The sequence below is a fragment of the Arachis ipaensis genome, chromosome B9, assembly GCF_059453495.1.
Source record: "Arachis ipaensis isolate K30076 ecotype BB chromosome B9, ASM5945349v1, whole genome shotgun sequence".
Lineage (NCBI taxonomy): Eukaryota > Viridiplantae > Streptophyta > Magnoliopsida > Fabales > Fabaceae > Arachis > Arachis ipaensis.
Window position 1 is genome coordinate 85,363,081 of NC_142444.1, and position 17,988 is coordinate 85,381,068.

At 41.0% G+C, this 17,988-nt stretch overlaps 1 non-coding gene across 1 annotated transcript; it reads right to left on the minus strand.

The window, feature by feature from the left end:
- Positions 1 to 17,152: 17,152 nt before the first annotated feature.
- LOC148545302 (small nucleolar RNA R71) lies at positions 17,153 to 17,256 on the minus strand. Its single transcript, XR_015901493.1, has one exon. It is a non-coding gene; the product is annotated as a small nucleolar RNA R71 (small nucleolar RNA).
- Between the last annotated feature and the right edge of the window lie 732 nt (positions 17,257 to 17,988).

Consider the following 17,988-nt stretch of genomic DNA (forward strand, 5'->3'; position numbering starts at 1 on the left):
ATATTTTAATTATATTTTAATTATCAAAACTCTATAACCATTTGAATCCGCCTGACTGAGATTTACAAGGTGACCATAGCTTGCTTCAAACCGACAATCTCCGTGGGATCAACCCTTACTCATGTAAGGTTTATTACTTGGACGACCCAGTGCACTTGTTGGTTAGTTGTGCGAAGTTGTGACAAAGAACTAAGATTATGAATGTGCGTATTAAGTTTTTAGCGCCGTTACCAAGGAATGAACAATCACGAATTCGTGCACCAGAGTTCTAAATTGTGCGCGGTTTAGGACACACACTAGCATAAAAAGTGATGTCACAAAAGAAGCATGCATTTCACTTATCCTAGTGTGCTTGAGATGCTTTAAGTAAACTTGTAAGGTAAAACAAGCATTAAAGAAGCATAAAAGCATTCAAGCTAAAAGTGTATGGATGCATATGATCATGAAACACAATGTATTAAGATAAATGCTCAACATCCACCAAGAAATTGCCTAATCGAGGAAAAAGAATTGAAATTACATGGTGGCCAAATCATGCAATTCAAGAGGAGTTACAAGCTCAACGGTGATTCTCATCACTTGGTATTTTCAAAAGGTAAGCATGAAGAACTCAAAAGCAAGTATCAAAATATAACCTCAATCAAGGAATCCAACAATGAATATCCAAAAACAATTATGCTAAGATAGCATTCAATTAGTAATAAGCAGCAATATATGGTAATAAAAATTAATAATCCAACACTTATAAGGAAAAAGAGAAAATAAAATGAAAACTAAGCTAAGTAACTAACTAATCAACTAACTAACAAACTAATTAACCAACTAAAATAAATGGTTATTAATGGTGTTTAGAAGTGTTGGATGAGGGGTAGGAGAGGGGAAGAAGAAAGGGGAAGGAAAGAAATGGAAAGAGGAGAAGAAAAGAAGTGGAGTGAAGGAGGGGCATCCACGCGTAAGCGCACCATGCGCGTGCGCGTGGATGGGCAAATGGAGAGGGGGTGTGGAAGCGCCAAGTGCACGTCCGCGTGGGTGGTCGGCCATGCCAGGAGCTTAATGTTGGCCCAGAGTTGGCGCAAATCTCAGGCTTGAAGTATGGTGCTGCATCTGTGAAGGGGCGCGTACGCGCACAGCGTGCGTACGCGTCCCTGCCCCCTCTATTTTTTTTTTAGTGTGACGTGTACGCACCATGTACGCGTATGCGTGAGGTCGTTTGTGCCTCAGGCACAATGCATGCGCAGCTCTCGTATAACTCTCAGGTTAATGTATGGAAGAATAAAAATTTGGTATCCACGCGTACGCGTGCATGGCGCGTGCGCATGGATGGGCAAAAATTCTTGATGCATGCGTACGCGTGAAGTGTGTGTGCGCGTGGATGGTGCTCTGTTTTTCAAAATTTTTTCTATGTTTTTGCACCAATCCAAGCATTCCAAACCTCCAAACAGCTACCAAAACACCCTAGAACCTTATTTAACATACCAAACTACCAATTAAACTCAACTAACTAATCAAAACATGAATTTAACTAATTCTATCAATATGTACAAAAGAGAAAAAGGAAAGATTTTACCATGGTGGGGTGTCTCCCACCTAGCACTTTTGTTTATTGTCCTTAAGTTGAACTTATGGGGAGCTCCTCTCAAGGTGGCTTATGCTTGAATTCATCTTGGAACTCCCACCAATGCTTGGTTCTCCATTGTGCCCCAAGATTTCTCATGGATTGAGCCAAGTCTTGATGGAGTTCTTCACAAGCTTGGGGCTCCCAAGGTTGATTCTCCTTGTGCAATCCGGGATCCCACACTTTATTTTCACACCCGTCTTGAAGTTAATCATTATTAATCCATCCAGGTGGCATGACTTTAGAATTCTCATGTAAGTGACCAAACATTCTCCTAGACCCAAGAAATCTAGTACTATACCAACCCTTGCTATTACGCTTTGAACATGTCACCATTACCATCTCCCTCTTGCTCTTAAGCAAACATATATTTCTAAGTTGACCATCCGTCTTAAGCAAACATATTCAAGGGGAATAATAAAGCTTAAGTATAAGGAATTTACCCTCTTGAATGGAAGAATGGATGGTGATGGCTTGGGGAGAGGTGTCTCCAATATCCTTGCAAGCTCTACTCCCTTATATTCTTCCTTGACTACCTCCACCTCTTCACGAACTACTTCAACTTCAATCCTTTGCTCATCAATTTCATCTAACTCTTCTCCATTACTCAAATCATAAATGGGAGGTTGAGAAAAATCTACCTCCACATTGCTTTTCATCTCATTGGGAGAAGGTTCTTCAAATTCAAAGGATTCACCACTAAGAAGATTGGATGCATGATCTTTCTCTCCAAGGGAACTAAATTTTTGCTCCATTCCTCCTAAGTCTTCATTCAACAATTGTCTTGGAGGTTATGCACTCTCCTCCTCAACATCAAATTCAATTGTCTTGGAGAGGTTTTCTATGATTTTAGCTTCCCATGGAGGTTCTGTATTTCCTAGGTTTTCAACTACTTATTCTTCTTCTTCTTCAATGATCATAGGCTCCTCCAATTGCTCTAATACAAAATAACATCCCTCATGTTCCAAAGGAGTTTCCAATCTCTCCGTCATGCTATGCTTTTCAATTAATCCTCCACATGTGACCGTGGGAGTGCTTTGAGTACTCAAGCGTTGGGAGGCTAAAATACTTACTACCTTGGTCAAGATAGCCACAAATTCTAGTGTCTCCTTTTGCATTTCTTCTTGCCTTTGTGAGTGTAGTAGATGGTTATGTTGAGGATATAACTCATAGGCATATGGTGGTGGTTTTTGAAAGTCACAAGGAATGGCTCTTGTTCATAGTCTATTGGTGGAGGTTGTTGCCATGAAGATTGATCATAATGCGTATGGCTCCTCCCGCCTTTGATTGTCCCATTCTTGATACACATCCTCATTATAGTCCTCATTTCCTACAACATGTTGATAACCAAACTCATAGCCAAGGTGAGAATTCATGATAGCAAGAGAAATTGAAAACAAAATCAAATAAGAAGCAGGAAAATTAAATCCTAAAACTAGCAAGAACTAACAAAGAAGCAAAAGGAAAAACCTATTCACAATATTCACATATATACAATAACTGATATGGTCACCATTAATACAAATCATAATCGACCATCATCATAACTCGTCTTTGCCGTTATTGTTCGGCCCTTATGAATTATAACTCGGCAAAATTAATGACATTATAACTGACGTCTCAAACGGTATGAATAAAATCGGTTACAAAACCAATTATCAAGAACGGTCAAATAATTATCTAGAATATAACGGACGATTAAATATCTATAAAAGAAGGTAAAGTATCTTTTCTCATTCACTCTGAATTAACACCAGAACTGACTTAAGAATTGGAGTGCCTTTGCAGGTACACTCCACCCCTTTTGTATTACTCACACCTTCACATCTACAACGAGAAAGGAAAATTCGGACTCTGAGGAGTGGACGTCCAATCTTGCAGCATATAGCTCGGCTGACCTTGAGGAATTGAAGCCGACCTATTTCCCAGGCAAGATCAATTGGCGCCCACCGTGCGGCCGAGGAAATCATATTTTTCTTTTGGTCTCATCATTTTCATCTACATCCATGGCTGATGTACCGCCTCCATCACTGTCCGAACTCATGCGAATGGTAGCTGAGCTACAACAAGCTAATCAGCGGATGGCTGACGAGAACCAAATAATGGCTACTCAAATTGCCGAACTAAATCATGCTCGGATTGAACACAATGATGCTCATTGCCAACAGGCGGAGGACGAGGAACATCAATCCCAACCGACCCATGTTTCAGAAACCGCTCAACATGAAGAGCAGCAGCACGAAGACAAGAAAGAAGAATCCGAGGACCTTGTAGGCCCTTTCACAGAAGAAGTAATGAATTTCGAACTGCCGAAGAGGTTCACTCTGCCGTTGACCCTCACGCCCTACGATGGACTCGGAGACCCAAGGAAGTTCATAAAGAAATTCCGATCAATAATGATCGTCAATGGTGCATCAGATACAGTTTTATGTCGTTGTTTTCCGAATTATTTAGACGGTCCTGCACTTGATTGGTTGTGTGCTTTGCCTGCAGGTTCCATTTCGCGCTTTTAGCAGCTGGCGAAGTTATTCGAAGAACATTTCGCCGGATCTGCAATATACTTGCACGATTCCGATTACCTGAACACCATCAAGCAAGGAACAAACGAAAGCCTAAAGGACTATATGACTCGCTTTACCAAGGTCGCAATCAACATACCAGATCTCCATCCCGAGGTCCATCTACACGCAATTAAAAGCGGCCTCCGACCTGGGAAATTCCAGGAAACAATCGCAGTAGCAAAACCGAAGACTCTAGCAGAATTTCGAGAGAAAGCAAAAGGACAAATTGATATCGAGGAGCTCAGACAAGCTCGGAAATCTGACAAGTCACACTTCCGCGAAGAAGATAAGAGTTCAACCATTAAGAAAAGTTTTAAACTAACACCCAGATTTGATTCTTATACGCAGTTCAACACCAAGAGAGAGGACATAATCAAGGAGATCTTGAACTCCAAACTAATTAAGCCACCAAGAAAGGCCGGCACATACTAGGATGCAAAGCATGTGGACAAATCAAAGTACTGCGCTTTCCACCAAAAACACGGCCACAACACTGATGATTGTGTGGTCGCCAAAGATCTCTTAGAACGACTAGCAAGACAAGGACACCTAGACAAATACATTAGTGGTCACATCCAAAAGCGCAGCCACAGTTCCACAACAAACGACCTCTCTGAACAAAACCGAGGAAAAGAGAAGGTAGCTTCAAGCCAATATGAAAGGCCACGAGGTATAATCAATTGTATTTCAGGAGGATACGCAAGTGGGGGATACTCAAACTCGGCAAGAAAAAGGTCGTTCCGAGCAATATGCTCGGTAGAAGGACCAAAGCAAGATGTAGCAATCAATAACCAACCAGAGGTCACTTTCACACAGGCCGACCTTAACTCCAGCATACAAAATCTGGATGACCCTGTGGTAATCACACTCCAACTAGGAGACCTATTAGTGAAAAAAGTCCTCTTGGATCCTCGGAGCAGTGCCGACGTTCTGTTTTACTCCACATTTCAAAAGATGAAGCTCAGCGACAACGTGCTACAGACTACAGGAGGCGACTTGGTCGGCTTCTCAGGAGAACGAGTTCCAATACTCGGATCAGTGTGGTTATAGACCACACTGGGTGAGCAACCCTTTTCAAAAACTAATGATATTCAATATTTAGTAGTGGATTGTTTCAGCCCATATAACCTTATTCTTGGCCGACCTTTTTTGAATAAATTCGGCGCCATTGTATCTACAGTTTATCTCTGTGTAAAGTTTCCAGTGCAGGGCGATCAGGTCGCAACAATCCATGGAGACCATAAGGAGGCGCGACAGTGTTACAACATCAGTTTAAAATTCCAAAACCGTTCAACACAACAAGTCAACAATGTCGACCTCAACCAGAAGGAAGGCATACTGGCCGACCTCGACCCAAGAGCTGATTTCCTCGAGCGCCCGAAACCATCCGACGACTTACAAAAAGTATATTTCAACAATGACCCTAACAAATTTACATATGTAGGTACATCAATCAACACGGCTGAGTTACAGGCCATAACATCCTTCCTACAAGAAAACGCCGAGCTTTTTGCCTGGAAACCTGCTGACATGCCCGGCATTGACCCACAAGTCATCAGTCATAAACTAGCAATAAACTCCTCAGCCCGACCAATCCAACAGAGGAAACGAAAACTCGGCGAAGAAAAAAGGAAAGCATCACTGGAGGAAACACAAAAGCTCATCAACGCCGAATTTATCAAAGAGATCAGATTCACTACCTGGCTAGCCAATGTGGTAATGGTAAGGAAACAAAACGGTAAGTGGCGCATGTGCGTCGATTTCACTGATTTAAACAAAGCATGTCCAAAGGATTCCTACCCTCTACCGTCCATAGACTCTTTAGTAGACAACGCATCGGGCTACGCTACTTTAAATTTTATGGACGCGTATTCAGGGTATAATCAAATACTCATGCACCCCTCCGACCAAGATAAAATGGCTTTCATCACTGATTTCGGCAATTATTGTTATAAAGTTATGCCATTTGGATTAAAGAACGCAGGTGCAACTTACCAACGTCTTATGGATAAAGTGTTCGCCAAACAAATCGGCAGGAATATCGAAGTTTATGTCGACGACATGGTCGCCAAGACAAAAACCGGAGATAACCACATCACAGACCTAACAGAAATATTCGGCCAAATCCGTAGATACAACATGCGCCTCAACCCCGAGAAATGTGCCTTCGCCGTCCAAGGGGGTAAGAGGCAAACCCAGACAAATGCCGAGCAGTGCTAGACATGGCCAGCCCCAAAACAGTAAAAGAAGTTCAGCGCCTCACAGGACGCCTTGCCGCACTTTCCAGATTTATTCCCTGTTTAGCTTCAACTTCTGTTCCTTTTTTCCAAACAATAAAAAAGAAAAGTAAATTCAAGTGGAACGACGATTGTGAGAGGGCCTTTTCAAAATTAAAAACAACACTCTCACAACCGCCGATTCTACAAAAACCCATACAAGGGGAGGATTTATTTCTATATTTATCGGTAACTGATTGGGCAATAAGCTCAGCCCTTGTTACAGAAAGAAGCAAAGTTCAGCATCCAGTGTACTTTGTTAGCAAAACTCTACAGCATGCCGAACTTAATTATCCAAGAATTGAAAAGCTCGCGTTGGCACTTATATTCTCGGCGCGACGTCTCCGACCTTATTTCCAGAGCCACGTTATCCATGTCAGAACAGATCAGCCACTAAGACAAGTGCTATACAAACCAGAAGTTGCAGGACGACTAATTAAATGGGCAGTCGAACTGTCTGAATTCGACATCAGATACCAATCCAGAGGACCAATCAAGTCACAATTCCTGGCAGATTTCATTGCCGAACTTACCATACCATCTGAAGAAGATCATGCAAAACAATGGATTTTATTTGTCGACGGCTCCTCAAATCAAGAAGGCTGTGGTGCAGGAATTCGTCTTGAAGCCGACGACGGATTCATATTGGAACACTCAATACACTTAGCCTTCAAAGCAAGCAACAACCAATCCGAGTATGAAGTACTACTCGCCGGACTCAGACATTGCTCAGATCTTCAAATATCGACGATCAAGGTATATTGTGACTCTTTGTTAGTCGTACAGCAGGTAAATGACCTCTTCCAGGTAAAAGATCCTCTACTCTCTAAGTACCTGCTACTAGTAAAGAAACTTTCAAAGAAATTTATCAAATTTGAAATAGAACATATTCCCCGAGAACAAAACCAGAGAGCAAATCTCTTATCTAAGCTCGGCAGTACTCAGTCTACGCTAACCACACTACACCAGTTCACAATAACATCACCCACTGTTACTCTGATAAATGTATTAAGTGTTTCACAGGAAACAGATTGGAGGACGGACTTTATACACTATCTAGAAACAGGTGTTGTACCAGAAGGGGTCGAAAACAGTAAAAAATTTCGGCGGCGAGCATCCTTCTTCACAATCCTAAATGGAGAATTGTATCGACGAGGTTATACCCGGCCACTACTCAAATGTCTCAACAAGTCCGAAGCAGAAATAGCTTTAGCCGAGGCACACGAGGGAATCTGCGGGACACACACAAGAGCTCGGAGCCTAGCATCAAAGGTCCTCCGGGCTGGGTTTTTCTGGCCGACTTTAACACACGACAGCAAACAGAAAATCAGGACATGCAACAATTGCCAAAGACATGCACCCCTGATACACATACCTGCCGAACAGTTACATCACGCAGACATCAGTTGGCCATTCAACCAATGGGGTCTAGATATACTCGGGCCGTTCCCTACGGCACCGGGCCAGGTAAAATATCTTATTGTCGAAATTGATTATTTCTCCAAATGGGTGGAGGCCCAACCTTTAGCAAAAATAACATCACAACAAACAATCACATTTGTTTGGAAGAACATTATTTGCCGTTTCGGCATACCTCAGCATATTACAACTGACAATGGTCGCCAGTTTGCCGATAAAAAATTTCAAGCTTTTTTGCAGAATCTAAAAATAAAACAACACTTCGCCTCTGTGGAACATCCCCAAACGAACGGCCAAGCTGAAGCCGCAAACAAAGTCATCTTACATGCACTAAAGAAGAAACTAGACGAGGCCAAAGGACTCTGGGCCAAATTAATACCTGAAGTACTTTGGGGATACAACACCACCCCACAAACATCAACAAAGGAGACACCATTCAGATTGGTATATGGCTCAGAGGCCATGATACCCCTGGAGATCTCCCAGAACTCTATCCGAACTTACATCAACAATCAGGACGAGGCTCGGAAATCCGAGCTCGACGTGATCGAAGAAATAAGAGACATAGCCACATTGAGGCAACGCGCAGCGTAGCAAGCCATAGCTCGACAATACAACAAAGCGGTGAGAAACAGAAACTTCGTCACAGGAGATCTAGTTCTCCGCAAAACCGAAACTGCTCGGAAACCACCAACACATGGAAAGCTCGCAGCCAATTGGGATGGTCCATACCGAGTATCCCAAGCACTCGGCCAAGGAGCATACAAATTAGAAACACTAGATGGTAACCTCTTACCTAGTACATGGAATGTATCTTCCTTAAAGAAATTTTATAGTTAAAAAGACAGGGACAGGCTTGTACTCTTTTTCCTACTGCCAAGATTTTATCCCAAAGGGTTTTGCTTGGAGAGGTTTTAATGAGGCTAGCCTACCTGCACCTTTGTATGAAACAATTCCGAATATACAAGGGATGAACAAATGTCCTATCCTTTCTATCAAATCGATCTTATCAAACTATCAATCCAGCCCGGACAAATGCCAATTCTCGTCCAAGCTCCAAAGGCAATTATCAAATAATTCTAAAACGCCAATAAACTCGGAAATATATCCGAACAATGCAAACAGCTTTTTACAAAAAGCACCAAATTTTCAAACAAGTCAATTTTAAAAGGCTCAAAAACAAGAGCCATACTATTATCCGCTTACAAAAAACAGTCAGATTACAATAACAAAAAACAAATTCACAAAGGTCTTTTCATAACAACCTAAACATTATCGGCCTCATCTTCCGTATCCCCATCATCCTCAATCAACTGACCATCTCGAACTATCTTCCCAGGGTCCATGCCAGAAAGATCGGCATCCGGAACCAAAAACTTCACCTGCAACCTTGCCCTTTCAAAACCTTCAACAAACGAGTCCAAAATCTCATCCACCTTTTTCTTCTCCATATCCTTAAGCTGAGCAGTCACCTCAATCAACTGACTTTGCACGTTCACCATATCGCTTTCCTTCTTCTTCAAATCCTCAACATCCTTAGCATAACTTTCCTTAGTCTCCCTCAGCAACTTCTCGGTCTCAGTCAAACGAGCTTGAAGCTCAGCAGCAAGATTCTTACACTTAATCAACTCTTCCTTCAAAACAGATACCTCACCTTTCTCAGCAGCCACTCCCTTATGTTTCAATTCCTGACTTCGACCCAGACTTGCAAGGCACAACCCAACAACCTGGAGGGCAAAACAAACTCATAAGAAAACAAAAGGAAAAATAAGGAAAACATCAATAACTTGTTACCTGCATATATTGCCCAACAGCCACATCCCCGACCTCCTTGGCAAGAGTTACATTGGCGGATGATTGGCAATACTCATCCACAACAGCCATGTAAGGATATTCCTTTCCCCACACCGAAAACGCCTCACTTTCCTCAGAAATCTCGTGCAGCCTTTTTTGATTCCCCATAAAAGCCTGTAACTCTTCAAGAGGAACCCCAAACTCTTTCTCATCAGAATCATCTGATAATTCCACAAGCTCGGACTTCTTCCTTTTCTTCGCGATAACTTTCCTCCGCCCTTGACGAGGCTGCGAAACCTCGCCAGTACCAACAACCTTCTCAGCATTAGATGACGACACCTCCTTCTCCAAATTTTTATTCTTAAACCGCGTCCTTAGCGATGCAGCAGAAACGCCAGGATACTTCCCACCTGAAGAAAACATATCGTGTTAGAGTTTTTCAGCAAGAAACACAAACATTAACATAAACCCTAGAAACTCACCTAGATACTCTACAACAGTACCCTTATCCTCTTCCCACTTCAGCAACTCATACATCGATATCAAATTTTTTCGATCAACATTCTCCACCAAAAATTCTATCAGACACTCATTCCTCGGCGATATAACCTCCGGACCGAGTATATTTTGCGGCTCCGAGCACCAAAAGAGGGGAAATTTCTCAGCAAGGTTTTCATCAATAAAAAACGGAAAATCCTCTTCTGAACTCTTAACTTTAAAACACATCTCCTTGAAGTCTTTAAAAGAAGATTTGCACAGTCTAAAAATCCCAAATCCCGGAGTGCTATTGAAATTTACCCAACCTCCTTTCCAAACACCTTTAGCTTGAAATAAGGAAAAGAACAAATCCACAGACGGCACTTCCTCCAGAAACTCCATCAAAACCTCAAAAGATCGAAGGAAAGCCCATCCATTTGGATGAAGCTGTGAGGGAGCACAGTTGAGCTGCTTAAGAACTTGACACTCAAACTCCGTAAATGGAAGCCTAACCCGCAACTCTTCAAGCACACAGCTATGCATGTAAAAGAACCCAAAGCCCCACTCTTGGTGATAAACCCTATCATCCACACTACATGGTAACAACTCCACCTTGACTCCGGAACCTACCCTCACTATTTTATTCACATCCACCTCCCTCACCGCCGCTTCATCAGAAAAAAGTGAAACCCGTGATTTAACATCTTCCCCTACCTAATCATACGACCAATCCACCCTATCCTTCTTCTCTTTCCCAAACCCCATTAGATCGAAAAGCAGTAGAAGAAGAAAGGAAAAAACGAAAAACACAGGAGAAAGCAAAGAAATGGATCAGAAACAGAAAAAGAGACTCATACCTCTCTTACTCATTCTTCAAAAGAAAGCAAGCATATAACCAACAGCCAACAAAACACCCAGGAAAATCTGAAGAGATTCGAAGAATTAAAGGAACAAAACGTTCCAAATAATCACCCACCCCCACTCCCAAAGCCACATCAAACAGTGAACCAAACATTGGGAAACCGCAAAAATTAAATGCAACCATTATTCCTTCTCTTTCATCAGGAAATAACGGACACGACTCCCCACGTACCCACATTTCAAACCACTGAACCATCTTTTAATGAAGTAAGTTGATCTGGGGGCTCATCCACTAACCTACACAAGCCGAGTTATAACTCATCAAAAAGTAAAGCTCAACCTGCTTCATTAAAATCCTCCTCAGGCTAAGCTTGGGGGCTGTGATATGGTCACCATTAATACAAATCATAACCGACCATCATCATAACTCGTCTTTGCCGTTATTGTTCGGCCCTTATGAATTATAACTCGACAAAATTAATGACATTATAACTGACGTCTCAAACGGTATGAATAAAATCGGTTACAAAACCAATTATCAAGAACGGTCAAATAATTATCTAGAATATAACGGACGATTAAATATCTATAAAAGAAGGTAAAGTATCTTTTCTCATTCACTCTGAATTAACACCAGAACTGACTTAAGCATTGGAGTGCCTTTGCAGGTACACTCCACCCCTTTTGTATTACTCACACCTTCACATCTACAACGAGAAAGGAAAATTCGGACTCTGAGGAGTGGACGTCCAATCTTGCAGCATATAGCTCGGCTGACCTTGAGGAATTGAAGCCGACCTATTTCCCAGGCAAGATCAATAACCAATAACATAACACCATTCCAATTTTCCGGCAACGGCGCCATTTTGATGATTGGGATTTTTGACGGTTTAGAATTCACAAATGAATTCTTGTTGCAAGTATAGTTTCTAAACCAAACAATAATCCTTTCATGCAAAAGATTGTTTGTCACTAAAACAAACCCCTAAAAATAATAACCGAAGTATTGGAACCTCTGGTCGTTCTCCCTAGGAATTGCAATAAAGTGTCTTGTTATTGGTTATAAGATATGTTTTGGGGTTTTTGGGATAAGAGACATGAAATGTAAATGGCAAGGAAGTAAACTAATAGCTAAAAAGGTCTTGGCAAGGTTTGGTGGTTAAGGATCTCTATCCCTATCACTAACCACAACATGAGAATTGGCAAGGATCAATCCCATTAAGTCATCCTCTAACTAGGTAAAGGAAAGTCAACTGAGCTATATCAATCCAAGTCCATAAGTCCTAGCTCTCCACCAATTCAATTAGTGAGACCTAGAGTTAATGGCTCCCAATCATCAATCACTTGGACATTAGTAACTGAAGAGTTCCTAAGTTACCTTCCCAAGCCAAGAGCATAAAATTCTATTCTAACATCCTTCTAAGCATTTCATCAAACACTTGGAAGGTATAAAAAGAAAGCATAATAAAATTGCAAGAAAAGTAAATCTACACTACTCAATTTCAAGGGAATTAACAACAACAATTCAATTGAACAACAAAAGAACATGAATCATAAATTGCATTAAAGAGAAAATAAAGGAAACAAAAGTGCATCAACATAAAAGTAGAGAATTACAAGAACTAAATGCTAAACTAGAGAGAGAAAAGGTAGAGGAAGAAGAATTGATAAAGGAAAAGTAAATCTAAGCATGAAATTAACCTAGATCTAAGAAATTCTAATCTAGATCTAACCTAATCCTAATCATAGAGAGAAGTGAGAGCTTCTCTCTCTAAAACTAACTTTTCCTCCAAAAATAATCTAAACTAAACTAATAATGACTAAGTGTGTCATCCCTCTTCAATCCTTGGGTTAAATAGCTTCAGAAATGAGTTGGATTGGGCCCAAAATGCACCAGAAATCGCTGGCCACGAGTTGCACTTAAGTGGGTCACGTGCAACATCGGTGCGTATGTGTACAGTGCACGTGCGCGTCTCCAAACACGATGCAACTATGATAAATTTTATATCATTTTGTAGCCCCGGATGTTATCTTTCCAATGCAATTGGAACCGCCTCATTTGGACCTCTGTAGCTCAAGTTATGGTCGATTAAGTGCGAAGAGGTCAGGCTTGACAGCTTTGTGATTCCTTCATTTCTTCATGAGTTCTCCATTTCTACCTGCTTTTCCCTTCATTCCCTTGATCCAATCTTTACCTCCTAAACCTGAAATCACTTAGCAAACACATCAAGGCATCTAATGGAATCAAGGTGAATTAAATTTAGCTATTTTAAGTCCTAAAAAGCATGTTTTCACTCTTAAGCACAATTAAAGGAGAATTTACAAAACCATGCTATTTCATTGGATACACGAGAGAAAAGTTGACAAAACCCTCTAAATTCAACACAAGATAAACCCTAAAAATGGGGTTTATCACAATCCTCATGGGATTCAACCCTCACTCACCTGAGGTATTACTTGGACGACCTAGTGCACTTGCTGGTTCAGTTGTGCGAGTCGCAAATTCGTGCACCAAGTTTTTGACGCCGTTGCCGGGGATCGTTTGTGATTGACAAACTAATGGTTGTCTTGCTCCTTAGATCAGGTACTTTTTAGTATTCTTCTTTTGTTTGTTTCTTATTTTCGTTTTAAAAATCTTTCAAAAAAATTTTTTTTTCCGTTTTTAGTCATCATTGTTCTTCTTTTGTTGAGTCTTATGTCAAATTTTAAGTTTAGCGGCACTTTGGTTTTCATTTCTTTTCTTGAGTCTTTAAAAAATTGTTCTTATTTTCTTTCATTAGTATTCATACTGTTCCTACTATTTTTCTTGTTTGATTTCAAAATTTTCAAGTTTGGTGTCCTTTGGTATTTTTCTTTCAAGGATTTTGAAAATTTAGTGTCTTTGATTTAAAAATTTTCAAGTTTGGTGTTTTTTTAGTGTTTTTTCTTTTTAAATTTTCGAAACTTGTGTCATTTAAATTCAAAATTTTTAAGTTTATGATGCCAGGGCATCTTGACCAGTTTCACTGACCTTTTCTTTACTGTTTTTAGGGTAGTTTCATGCATTTCTTTAGGAAATAAGCTAGTTTTAGGTAGATATTCACCTACACCTCGATTCAAGCATACATTGTGCATTTTACATTATTTCATGAGGATTTTGCATGAATTTAGTGACAAATTGTATGCTGCATTACCCATGACTTGGACTAGAACTTTGATGCACTCTGTTGCTTGATTTCAGGACCAAAGGAAGCAAGGAAAGGGAGGTAACTTGCAAGGTTAATGAGAAAAGTGATTGCCAATAACACTCTCAAAGCCATCATTGCCCACGTTAAGAGTCACGTTAACTAAGTTAACGTGCACTCTAACGTGGAGAAGGGAAGTTGAGCCAACGTTAGTGACACTTAACATTGTCACTAACGTTGGCAAACACTCATGAGTGGCCACGTTAGAGCCCACGTTAACCTAGTTAACGTGGCCTCTAACGTTAAAGGGGGAAGAGAAGCCAACGTTAGTGACATTCAACATTGTCATTAACGTTGGCCTAAGGATGCAACACACCACGTTAACTCCCACGTTAACTTGGTTAACGTGGGAGCTAACGTGAGAAGTGAGAGCTTTCGACAATGTTAGTGACACTCAACATTGTCACTAACGTTGGAAGCAACCACACAACCCCCCAAGGAGCAACGTTAACTTAGTTAACGTGGAAGCTAACGATGAGGAATGAATGATGAGCCAACGTTAGTGACACTCAACATTGTCACTAACGTTGGGATGGCTAAGAATGGCCACGTTAGAAGCCACGTTAACCTAGTTAACGTGGACTCTAACGTGAGATCTAGGGGCACATTGGAACGTTAGTGACAATGTTGAGTGTCACTAACATTCTCGAAGTTTGGCAAGGCCACGTTAGAAGCCACGTTAACCTAGTTAACGTGGGCTTTAACGTGAAGCAAATAGGGGCACACTGGAACGTTAGTGACAATGTTGAGTGTCACTAACGTTCTTAAAGTTTGGCAAGGCCACGTTAGAAGCCACGTTAACCTAGTTAACGTGGGCTCTAACGTGAGGCAAAGGGGTACATTGGAACGTTAGTGAAAATGTTAAGTGTCACTAACGTTCTCGAACTTATACTTTCACTAAATGTTAACACCCCTAACGCCCTGAGCTAAAGTCTCTGCCCACTTAGCACTTTCTCTCTGCAAGTAAAGCCAAGCCCAATTGAAGAAAAGATCTACTTCAAACTCAAGATCCAAAGGCCCAAGACTTGAAGAGCAAACTAGAAGCTGAGAAGAGTAGTATATATAGGAGTAGCTTTGAATTGTTAAAATGAGAGTTCAAAAAGTTGGAAGAGGAGAATTACTCTCTGTATTTTACTTTCTCTGCAATTTCTAGTTCTATGATGTATTCTCCATCTTTATTTTCATTTTCAAGAGCTATGAACAACTAAACCCCTTTCGTTGGGTTAGGGAGCTCTGTTGTAATTTGATGGATCAATACTAATTTTCATTATTCTTCTTCTATCTTTTCTCTTGATTTTACTTGAAAGCTTTCGATCTTCATCCTATTGAGTAGTTATCTTGGAAGAGAAGCTATTCAAACTTGGATCTCTTTTGAACCTTGAAAGAGGAATGAAGAGATCAAGCTAGAAATGTTTTCTCATGCTGGACCAAATTGGGTTTGGATGGGTATGTGACTATAACCCTCTCAATACTTGATTTGGGAAATGCATGTGGTATAATCAGTGACCATACTTCATCTGTTCTCATGAGCAATTGACCAAGGAATTGGCTATTGATCAAGATTTGAGAGATTGAATTGCAAGAAATTGTAATGTAATCACTTAAGATTGCCAAGGAGATCAATGACTGCATTGATTGAGGAAGAGATGAAAATGAACTTGATCCGGAGAATTGCAACATCTCCTAAGCCCAATGAACTCCCCATCTCTGATCTTACCCATTCTCTTTAATTTCTTCCATTTACTTTTATGAGCAAATCCCCCATTCCCATTTACAATTCTGCAATTTATTTTCAGTCATTTACTTCCAGTCCTTTAATTCTAGCATTTACTTTTCTGTTATTTACATTCCCGCCATTTTATTTTCTGCAACTCTCAACCCAAATTCTGGATTCGCTCAACTAGAACATTCTTCTAATTAAAGTTGCTTGATCAATCAATCCCTGTGGGATTCGACCTCACTCTATTGTGAGTTTTTACTTGACGACAAATTCGGTACACTTGCCGAAAGGAGATTTGTTGAGAGACAAGTTTTCCGTGCATCAATTTTATGGCGCCGTTGCCGGGGATTGATTGTGCATCAACAATGATCAAATTGGAAGATCACTAGATTGAGCATTTTTATTTTTGTGAATTTCATTTTCTGTTTGAGTGATTTACTTTTTGTTTTCGTTAAACTTCTTCCCTTCCCCCTCTACTCTTTTGTTTTACTTTGTTATTTTCAATTCTGTTTGCTAACCCACTAACTGTTTGATATATTGCATCACCCACAACTAACAGTAATTCTGACACAAATACTTTCTGCACCTATCTTTTCTTGCTTGCACTTGATGGTTGTATGACAGGGAGAAGAAGCGGGGCTTCAACTTCCTTCGATTCTGAACCTGAGAGGACCTTCCTTACATTAAGGAGGGAGGCAAGAGGAAAGAAAGTGGTTGGTGCTGAGGAAGAAGAGGAATTCTTTGAAACAAACATGGAAGACAACATGAAAAACCATCATGAAGAAGAGGATCACAACCATGGGGGAGGAGGTAGAGCAAATCAAGCTGGGGAGGATAGAAGAGTTTTGGGCTCTTACATCAATCCAAACCCAGGCAATTATGGAAGTAGCATCCAAAAGCCAACAATCTATGCCAACAACTTTGAACTTAAACCACAGCTCATCACCCATGTTCAGAACAACTGCTCGTTTGGAGGAGGTGTTCAAGAAGACACCAATCAACATTTGACCACATTCCTGAGAATATGTGACACAGTGAAGTCTAATGGTGTTCACCCTGACGCCTATAGACTGCTACTATTTCCATTCTCACTTAGGGACAAAGCAGCCAAGTGGTTGGAATCCTTCCTAAGGGAAAGCTTGACAACTTGGGAAGACGTGGTGAACAAATTTTTAGCAAGATTTTACCCTCCTCAACGAATCAATAGGCTGAGAGCTGAGGTCCAAACTTTCAGGCAACAAGATGGTGAGACTCTATATGAAGCATGGGAGAGGTTCAAGGACTTAACAAGGAGGTGTCCACTTGACATGTTCAACGAATAGGTGCAGCTGCACATTTTCTATGAAGGACTCTCTTATGAGTCAAAGAAGGCCGTAGACCATTCATCCGGAGGATCTTTGAACAAGAAGAAGACTATTGAGGAAGCCATAGATGTTATTGAAACAGTAGCAGAGAACGACTACTTCTATGCTTCCGAAAGAGGGAACACAAGAGGAGTAATGGAGCAAAACAATGTAGATGCTCTGTTGGCCCAAAACAAGCTCATTACCCAGCAGCTGGCTGACCTCACCAAGAAGATGGAGATGAACCAAGTAGCAGCGATCTCCACTTCATCAACAACCCAAGAAGGAGTGAATGAAGAAGCAGAGGGGAGTCAGGAGCAAGCCAACTACATTGGGAATTCACCAAGGAAAAACTATGATCCATACTCCAAGACCTACAACCTTGGATGGAGAAACCACCCAAACTTTGGGTGGGGAAGTGAGCAAGATCAAAACCAAGACCAGAGACGTTACAACTCCAACAACAATGCAGCTCACCAGCAATTCACACAGAGGACATCTCAACACCCCCACAACAACACTACTCCACACGCCTATCAAAACCAAAACAGCACATCTGCTCTGAATCACTCATCAATTGATGACAAGCTCTCTAAGATTGAAGCCCTACTTGAAGGAATATGCCAAGAGATTCAAGAAAATAAGGTGTTCAAAGAGGAGGTGCGAGCCAATATTAAGAACCAGGGAGAGACCATCAG